The following is a 10,718-nucleotide window of genomic DNA, read 5'->3' as shown; positions in this document are numbered from 1 at the left end:
ACCAAACACTCAGAATTACAAGTGTGCCTGAACGCCTCACGGCGCGAGGAGACTGAAGCAGGAAGTAGACAGATGTCGAGTCATCAGCAAACAGGTGAGTTTGAATGATTACTTTGTACATTGAAAGTGTTTTATCTTGAAGATTTCATTGATATTGGTGTTCCCATTAATCCCCCGCACGGCGCATTGACCTGAAGATGAGGCTTTGTCGGTGGTTATATGTAATTTTGTATTTCGTACACTTATGAAGCGGGTTGTGGTTAACAGGTAGGATAAAAACTAGCAAACTGCTGTCGGTGCTGGGCTAGCTTTTCTAAGAATGCTGCATTCAGGTGCATCACCTATCTTCTCCAGTGAAAGTTGCCGCTGCATTCAGCGACACTTGGAAATCACAGGAAACACACCCACTCTTGCACCTGCAGCCCAAATCACGCGATATTTACAAATACAACCACTTGTTGCTCAGAAAATTAAGACAATGTTACAAAATGTTTTTGTAGACAGACATCAACGTCAGACAAATAGACTTTAAACATAGTCATAGTGGGGGGGGAAATGAAGCTCAAAATCAATCAATTCAAAGGGAAGACTGCCAACATCAGAGTGGAATAAAAGATATGTAGGATGATGACTTATCTATTTATCAGTGCTCATGTCAAATGTTATCATAATGGCACCATGCAAAATACACATTTTGCACCCGGAATTACCACAAAATGAATGAACCAATGAATCATCTTCAATATTTCACGGTTTCAGGTCAAATGTCTGAAGAGGTATGCCACTGTAAAACGCTGGGAACCTCTGGTATAGAGGACCAGAACCTGAAGGTATTTCAGTGGTAGAAGAATAGGGTAATCATTTGTCCTCAAATTAATAGTTGGATGAACCTCTTAAGAAATTTATGACTCCCCTTTGCTGCCAGTCTCCTTCAGAGTACCTAAACAAAGCTATCTATAAATTTGTCTTTATTCTCTGGATTAAGGTTGTCACGACATGGTCTGTTGGCCTCTTGCCTGTAATGGAACCTTTGTGAGGCTTTGCAAAAACGTAAGAAATATTGCTGCTTGAATCCAACCCTGACGTAACCAAGAACGACAAAAATCTTCATTGAAATAGCATGAGGTTCATCATCACATGCCAATGCCATACTATGGGAGGGGGAGAAGAATTGTCCAAGAACATATGAGTTTATGATTGACATATGAGAACTCCCTGAGTTTATAAACAACATAACAGTATATTACATTTTATTCATTCATTCAGTTTCTACCGCTTTTCCTCACGAGGGTCACGAGGGGTGCTGGAGCCTATCCCAGCTGTCTTCGGGCGAGAGGCGGGGTACACCCTGGACTGGTCGCCAGCCAATCACAGGGCACATATAGACAAACAATCATTCACACTCACATTCATACCTATGGACAATTTGGAGTCGCCAATTAACCTAGCATGTTTTTGGAATGTGGGAGGAAACCGGAGTACCCAGAGAAAACCCACGCATGCACGGGGAGAACATGCAAACTCCACATAGAGATGGCCGACGGTGGAACTGAACCCTAGCTGTGAGGTCTGCGCACTAACCACTCGTCCGCTGTGCAGCTCCTATATTACATTTTATACTTATATAAATACTTGAATGAGTTGGAACTGAACAATAGCAATTGAAGAGAGAAGGGGAAGGTTCTGGAACTGAATCACACCTAATACAGTAGTTCCAACTGTCACTTTTATTGTAAATGTTGAGCTGAAATTGTAAGAGGTCAATGTCAAGCTAGAAGGAGGGCTTGAGCGTGTCAAAAATAGACATTTTTATATTTTTATATATCAATAACTTGTGGGTTTTTCACCATTTGCTGGTGGGCCTGGAATGTAACCCGCACATAAAAACAGATATCTACTGTAAATACATACTGTATATCAACACACAGATATTTGTAAAAATAAATATAGAATAGAAATGAAAAATATCAATGGTATTGATTCGATACTGCTCTTCCCCTCGGTATCGACACCGTCAAGACTTGAATCGATCTTCCCGCCCCTACCTGCTATAAAACCACTTTCTGGTTGCACCCTAATGGTACGAGATTGACAAAAGGCAGGTGCATGAATACGAAGCTTATTTTACCCAACTCCATTCTAACCCCGTTGTGTAACACTTGGCTATTCCCTCGCTAGCTGTAAACCTTTTTTCTTCCCCGGGATAGGTGTTTGCAGATGTGTTTATGATTGGTTTACATTGTGGGCTATCTGTGGACGTGCACGACCGGGAGGAGAGGGGAGAGAAGGGGATGGAGGTTGGTGAGATCAAATGGTTACAGCAGTTAGCGAGCAGACTGATAATGCAGTGGTGAGCTTTCAGCCAGGAAAAATAAAAGGGCCTGCATGACTAATGTGCATGTCATACATTCCCAATCAATGGAAAGGTTGGATTCAATGGAATATTCCACAAATCAAAGCTTTGCCAGGTTCATTAGCTTTTTGCATCCACAGAAAATAACAATTTCTGAATTCCAAGAGGTGATTCCAGAACCTGGGTAACGTTACACAGCCATTACAAAAATCATTTATTCCATTAACAATTGAGAAACAGCAATGACTTGTCATCTGAAAAATATTAGACATCCTGATTAGTCCGTACCAAGCAGTAGCTATAATGTTCCAGCTACCTGCTGACAGGACCAAGAAGAAAAACATTTCAGGTCTCCACAGGGATGTGTCAATTTCTTTTTTTCCCCCCTTCTACAGCCTGCCAATCTACTATTGGAAAAGTCTCATCTTAGCCAGACAGAACATTGAGCCCTCATTCCAACGTAAATTCTTTTTAATAGTCATGTGATGCAACACGGCGCCTGGCGTGGAGCAACAAGCAGGAGAAAAAACATAGCCAGTAGCGCCGCTCCTGGAATACTCTCCCGCATTTATTCAGGGTGTGCGGATTGATAAAAATATCAATCATATCGATACCAAGGATAGTATCACCTTGATACTAGCTTGATGAGCTTATCATTTTGCAATTGTTTTCTGTTTATTTTTAGAAATATGGTTTTGTTTGTGTTCATATTGTTTATAAACTTAGAGAGTCATCTCTGGAACACAGCAGGGCTTTAGGGGCAAAAAGTCAAAAGAATTTGAGTTTGCCATGTTACCAGGAAGTTAGCCAACATACGTACCAGGTAGTTAGCCATCGTATCAGGAAGTGTTAGCAGGAAGTTCGTCAGGCTAATAGGGAATTAGCTTAGCTTAGCCTTCAGGAAGCCTTGCTAGGCCATCAGTAAATTAGCCAGATTAACAGAAAATTAGCATGGCTACCAGGAAGTTAGCCAGGCTACCAGGAAGCTAGCCTTGCAAACAGAAAGTTAGTCAGGCTCCCAGTAAGTAAGCAAGCCCAGCTACCAGGAAGTTACCTCGACTATGTGGAAGTTAGCTATGTTACCAGGAAGCTTGCCAGGCCATTGAGAAGCTCGCTAGGCTATCAGGAAGTTAACCAGGAAGTTAGCCAGCCCATTGGGAAGCTCGCTAGGCTATCAGGAAGTTCACCAGGAAGTTAGCCAGTCCATTGGGAAGCTTGCTAGGCTATCAGGAAGTTAGCCAGTCTACCTTTTACACTTGTTTTTTTTTTACCAGCATTGAGTGTGTGCTTTTTGGGTTACTAAATACAATATTCATGAATTAAATGCAAAAATCCTTGCATGTATTGATGCAATCAATGATCATTGAGCGGTTTTGCAGAGTATTTCATAAATACTGTAGCTTGGCTAACTTTTCTCGTGGGATGTCAGCCTCAGCACACCCTGCTACAAAATCTTCAACAAACGGCAAATGTCTGTTGAAGGTTAAGATGAGCTGTGTGCAAGAATAAACGTTTTTTCACTCAGACCTTGCACAATGTCAGCGGACATCGTAAAACACTCACATTAACAAGCGGTAAAACACAACACAGTGAAAACACACACATCCAGCCTGAGTCTCTCACACACACACACACACACACAGCCGTACTTGCATACTCTTTCTAAACTAAGTCAGTTCAGCCAGTTAGTTTCCATAACAGGAGTTTCAAAATGTTTATTTCAGAATGGAACGGTTCGTGTTTATGTTGAGATTCCGCCACAATTGAGCGGTTGGCTGGGGAAATAAACGTTACTTCTCCTCACAATGACATTGTTTCATTCACATGATTCTGCATTAAACAGTAGATTCCGTTTTTGATTACTAGCAAACAGCGAAAGGTTTAAACAAACATTTTCTTTCTTATACGGGAGTCTAAGCTTTCTTTTGGTAGTTTCCATGTTTGTATAGCTATCGAACACAATATGGTGAGTGTCAAAATCAGTCCAAATCATCTAAAATGGCCTGAACTGAAGGGGTTGTCTTTTGAAAAATGGCTGGGATTGAATGAGTTAAAACGCGTCATAGTTTGGCCATACCTGGTTGAGACATTACATCAAGGTAATTGATTGAATTGTCACCTAAAATGTTTGAAATATGGTGACAGAAATTCCAAACATTTATACACTATCCTATTTGATAAGTGGTAATTTAGGGGTAGTTACTTGGGCGTGTTATTTTTTTGGCCAATCTGGACAAGTCCATCCAACTTATGGGTAACGTTTCAGTGGTTTGGTTACAACGCCATCATATGTCCGACTTGAGGTGTAAAAAGGTTAGCTTGTTAGCTTCTCTTTGCGTGTGCTGTGGGTCTGATATTAATGTTCACAGATGTTTCCATTGAAAACATGTTCAATATTTGAATCAATGTGCTTGCAATGACATCAAGACTGTGTTATTTTGGAACTGCACCTCTTGTTATTTATGTGACACATTTGTTCTTTACGCCACAATCCAGCCAGGAATACGGCTTTTCATCATTTATATTGCCAGGCAGAACTGAATGCCACGCATGCAAGATTCCATTAGAACCATTGTTGTTCACACCAGCAAATTTTCCTTTTTTTAAGCCACACAAATCATGGATGAAATTGTAATTTGCTGGTGTTCCCCTTTAGCAGGATTGAGTGATACTAAAAAAACATTATATGCATTGTCAGTATCATATATACCGAGACTGTTACATGCTAAAACATACGGTTGAGTGGAGTGTCGAATGCAGGAGCAAACTTTATTTTCTTGTACAACAAAAACTCACACGTTCTTCCTACTGCCTGAACCGTTCGGGTGGCAACACCCTCAACTTAAATAGTTCCGTAGTGAATTACTATATGTAAGAACCCAATAGCATGACACTGTGAAGAATGGATAGTGGTTCTTTTACAGTTGGGACACTATAGACAGATTCCAGCCAGGGAGTTCTTTAAATGTCTTCATTATGTGTGTGGGTGGTTTTCTGTGGTTCATCTGTTGTTGTTCTTGCGTTCAAACAAGGTTCTAGTTAACACAAATTGCGGTGGGAACCATTTAAGTGAGACAGAAAGTGGCCCAGGTCTGATGGTTAGTTGGGTTAGGGTAAAGCAAAGCCAGTAAAAGAGATCAAGGGTACAGGTGCAGGTCTACTGGTGAGATGGGTTAGTGTTAGTCTAAACACATTTATTTGAGCATGTGATCAAGTGCTGTACATTTATTGGCTATATTTTGATAATGCAATGTACAAACCACATTTTTTTTTGCTCTTCCCCCACAAATATTAGGCCTAGGGTAAGAGACTGATTTAAGAAAACCAAAACAAATGAAATATATTTTGCAGTCATGGATTCATTTACGGTCTGGAAGGACTATGAATTTTATGGCCTAAAATTAAGTTACATAAGCAAGAGTGGAAAAGCTGTAGGCAATGACAGAGAACTGTGTGCTTTCAAACAATCATCTCATTATACTCCAGTCTCATGTAAGTGTGCTGGCCACCCAAACTTTTCCACAGACAATGCATCAAAACACACACCACTGCACGGCAAAACGCTCTAAATCGTTGCTGCAGATGAAAATTTAATGACTCACTCGAGTTTTTGTTTTTTTAACTGAAAAACAAATATTCATCATTATGTCATATACAGTGTTATATTTTCATTTTATTTCAGATAAATCATTCTCACATAATAAAGTATACTGTGAAAATTGAATGATGGTGTTTCTCTGTATGTGCATTCAAACAGTTATTTTAAGAAATATACAGAGTGGTGCTGTAGTTTGTCATTAATCCCTTCCAGAAGGTCTGATTCACACCCAAACCGACTCTATGTATAGAAAATAATGTCAACCCAATTAATACCTTCCAAACACCCAAAAACACAAAACCATTTTATTTGCGATGTCCGATAATTAGCGGTAAATGTGATATCGGTTGATATATACTACCGCTCAAAAGTTTGGGATTTCTTTGTTTTCCAAAGAAAAACATTTTCATGCATTTCACAATTCACATTTCACAATTCAAATGAATCAGATGATTTTCAAAGGAGGATCTACATTTTTGCATGGAGGCCTACTATCAACAACTGTCAGTCCTCTGCATCAATCTCCTGGTATGGCCGCTAATCCAAGTTCATCATTTTATAAGGCTAATGGATTATTAGAAAACCCATCTAAAAATCTAAACCATGCTATTAACTACTCTCTTCAGAGAGCAGCACAAACTGGGTCTAACAAGGACAGAAAAACGATGCACCAACTGTGCAAGAAGACAAATATCTGAGAGTCTGTAGTTTAAGACAAAGAAGCCTCACAGGTCGTCACCTGGCAGCTGCACTAAATAGTAGCCGTCAAACACCAGTGTCAGTATCAACAGTGAAGCGGCGACTTCAGGATGCTGGACTTCATGGCAGGACTGCCAAGAATCAGAATCAGAATGCCTTTTATTGTCATTTTACATATAGTAGAATGAAATTGCAGGAAAAATTCATATCTCAGACTGGCCAAAAAAATTTCCAAGTGATCACAAACTTTTCAGCGGTAGTGTAGGTTTCTGTTTTTTTTTCCCCGATCATGGAAACCGATATTTTAATGCTGTATACGAGACATATGTGGTCATTCCAGCACAGGAGATTACACATATTGGTATCCGATGATATCGGTATCAGAAATTGAGAGTTGGACGATATTGTGTATTACCAGTTTTGGACATACCTACATTTTAATAACAATACCTGTACTTTTACATTAAGAAAATAATGCAAAAATAATTACAAATGACAAACAAATAGGCAACTGACCATTTAACATCACTTTTACTGAGTTTAGCAAATATGGAGTGCGAGGAGACGAGGTGATGCTTTTTAATTGTCACTGAATGCCACAAATAATCTTTAGGGTCTGTTCAAAGTTTTTTAACATGTAGTTTTACATTCAAAAACAATGCAGAATGTTTTTGATGCTAAATGCAGAATGGATTCCAGGCTTAAAATAAATTTGTCCAACAGATCCCAACACATGTTAGTCAAGCAGCACCACACACGGAGTTGGGACACAGCGCGGCTCTGCGTTGTTTACATACCTCTGAAATGATGACGTCTTCTCTTTAAGCCATAAAATTCGAAGGTCTTGGCCTTGTCTTGGTACGGTCCATCACCATTCTCTTTTGTGTGGTCCATGTTTGTTACATTGTGTCTCTTTCGCTGGCAGCAGCAACACTGATAAAAACAAATACTGTTGCCCAAATATGGTGCCCGCTATCCACGCTGCATTTTTGCAATTACGTGCAAACAGTGCGCCATATTGCACACTAACCAAGCGGACGAACACAAACTGAGTGAACCGAGGTACCACTGTATATAATAAACATGCAATGTATAATAATTGGCTGCACGGCGGTCAAGTGGTTAGCGCGCATAAAAATGTATATTTTGACATGCTCAAACCCTCCTTCTAGCTTGACGTTGACCTCTTCCAATTTCAGCTCAACATTTACAATAAAAGTGACTGTTGTAACTACTGTATTAGGTGTGATCCAGTTCCAGAACCTTCCCCTTCTCTCTCCAATTGCTATTGTTCAGTCACAACACATTCAAGTATTTATATAAGTATAAAATGTGATATAGGGGCTGCACGGCGATCGAGTGGTTAGTGCGCAGACCTCACAGCTAGGAGACCAGGGTTCAATTCCACCCTCGGCCACCTCTGTGTGGAGTTTGCATATTCTCCCCGTGCATGCGTGGGTTTTCTGCGGGTACTCCGGTTTCCTCCCACATTCCAAAAACATGCTAGGTTAATTGGCGACTCCAAATTGTCCATAGGTATGAATGTGAGTGTGAATGGTTGTTTGTCTATATGTGCCCTGTGATTGGCTGGCGTCCACAAATATATTTTTTTATCGTATTTGTCTTTTGTTCTCAAAAATATTCATAAAATTATGACTTTTGTGGTGTTGAAAGGTAAACCAATATAAATTGTGGCATACCTGTCTACCTTTGCATGAATATGAAGTCTAGCCAACTCGTACTATATCGTTTTCTCATCAAATTAGCATTATCAGCATTATCCTGGTGATGTGGAATGCTTAGTCATTGTTTTCGTTTTGTTGCCGTGGACACTATCGCTACTGACGTCAAACAATGCTCTCAATTTCCAAATAATCTTCCCAACAATCCCAGAGGTGGCGTCTGGAAGTCTCAGCAGCCCAGGTTTATATGGCAAAGCAAGCGTCTGCTTTTTCACTTTGTTCATTCATAAGCTGTGAGCCATTCGCCGTATTCCCGTGTGTGCTGAAAGGACGGCTCTTACCAGGACAAAACTGTGACATAAGGCGCGTGCTGCTCATATTGAAAGCATCACTTTTTCCCCTCGTTAACAAGCAGGCCTCGTCTACTACGGCTAAGACCAGCTTCAGTTTCGAAACAAACAGCAATAATATTTGGATCACTTGATGGATTTCTTTGAGCAATTAAGTGAATTCCAACTCAGCAATTAACCATCAAAAAAGGGTCTGGAGGTTGCTTTTTTTCCATTATTTCATTGCAAAGTCTTTTCCATTGCATTACCGGGAAGCCGTGGAAAAGCCGACCTGACAGCAGTGACAGTAAAACGCATACGACACCTGCGACATTTTCCAGTAGTCCTGGTGTCAAGTCAGCACATGTGCTCCATTTGGGAGCACAAATGGAGGCCAGAACCTGCATATGACTTTCAGAGAACATGACAGGACAGTTTTCACTATTATATCCTATACAGTGGTCGAAATACTCGCTCCATCCAAGAATCCAGAGGTTTTATGATGCTTTATTGTAGCAGAGAAGCAGAATATAAAAACAACCATTAAATAAAGGTTATTAATTAATCGGTATATAGTATTTGATCCCAGACTAACCAGCAAGTATCCTGATCCCCATAGACTGGTTATGTACCTATGAAGCACACTAATTAGGCTAATTTTGGGGGGGGCCGGCTGAAAAAAGTATATTTCCCTCTGGGGAGAACATGCAATCTCCATGCCCAAGCGGAGATTCGAACACCGATCTCCGGACTGTGTGGCCAACATGCTAACCACCTCTTCACCGTGCGGCCCTGCCTGCCCGTGGTAGGTTTGAAAGAATCTGATGCAATATTGCTAATAGCATAAACAAAGCTCTAAAATCCACCATTGCTGTTGTTGTTGTTTCGTGGGTCAGTGATGTCAGTGGTAGAATTTAAATGAGTAGATTGCAATATTTTGTCATATTTTCTTACTGTACTTAATAATGTAATGTAAAAATCTTGTCTTGTCTCGTCTCGTTGTCATTACAGATGATGATCCGGAGCAACTGAGGGGGTCAGTATCTTGCCCAGGGATACTTCAACATGGTCACAGGAGAAGTGAAGATCGAACCAGCAACTTTAAGGTTGGTCTACTACCTGAGCCTTGCCGCACAAAGTATCTTTAGTATTACATATCTTTTGTAGTTTTATTTTACTACCAAAAAAGGGACAATTTGTTTCGGTTTTCAAATGTTTTGTCTTTTGTCTGACTTTTTAGAGGACATTAATAACAAAACTGCACGGCTAGTCTAGTGGTTAGCACGCAGACCTCACAGTTAGGAGATCAGGGTTCAATCCCACCCTCGGCCATCTCTGTGTGGAGTTTGCATGTTCTCCCCGTGCACGTGTGGGTTTTCTCCAGGTACTCCGGTTTCCTCCCACATTCCAAAAACATGCTAGGTTAATTGGCGACTCCAAATTGTGAGTGTGAATGGTTGTTTGTCTATATGTGCCCTGTGATTGGCTGGCGACCAGTCCAGGGTGTACCCCGCCTCTTGCCCCCGCGACCCTTGTGAGGAAAACCAGTAGAAAATGAATGAATAATAACAAAAACAGTATTTGTAAATATGATGACTCAGTGCCTCGCCAACCATTAATGGTGTGTCATTGATCCCAGCACTTGGGAGAATTATTCATCCTCTAATAATGAAATGGGAAATTAATTAGAAAAACCTCAGAATTGTTCCCCAAAATAGTTTTTTTGTTTGTCCAAGGTCTTCTATTGTGATTATTATCAACAAATTAAACTAGGAAGTAAAAAAAATATCCCTATTCCTAAATATGCCCTATTCACTTCTTTTTGGCTCAATACCAAAATTTGCCCCATCCTATTGCTCAGTCCAACGTTTACCCTGCTTTAAGTAGGAATGGATGAAATGTAATCCACCGCCTGATCATTTTCATTCATTCATTTTCTACCGCTTTTTCCTCAGGGTCGCGGGGGGTGCTGGAGCCTATCCCAGCTGTCTTCGGGCGTAAGGCGGGGTACACCCTAGACTGGTCGCCAGCCAATCACAGGGCACATATAGACAAAC

The 10,718-nt window shown here is 40.6% G+C and overlaps 1 long non-coding RNA gene across 2 annotated transcripts in view; it reads left to right on the top strand.

Annotated features, from left to right (window-relative positions):
• The first annotated feature begins 47 nt into the window (after positions 1-47).
• The window catches only part of LOC131134349 (uncharacterized), a 40,155-nt gene continuing 29,484 nt past the window's right edge, over positions 48-10,718 (top strand). For both annotated transcript variants that reach the window (XR_009131386.1, XR_009131385.1), the window contains exons 1-2: positions 48-94; positions 9,673-9,767. This is a non-coding gene — a long non-coding RNA (uncharacterized LOC131134349). The remainder of the gene's footprint in view (positions 95-9,672; positions 9,768-10,718) is intronic.

The sequence above is a fragment of the Doryrhamphus excisus genome, chromosome 8 (assembly GCF_030265055.1).
Source record: "Doryrhamphus excisus isolate RoL2022-K1 chromosome 8, RoL_Dexc_1.0, whole genome shotgun sequence".
Lineage (NCBI taxonomy): Eukaryota > Metazoa > Chordata > Actinopteri > Syngnathiformes > Syngnathidae > Doryrhamphus > Doryrhamphus excisus.
This window is presented reverse-complemented; position numbering and strand designations above follow the sequence as displayed.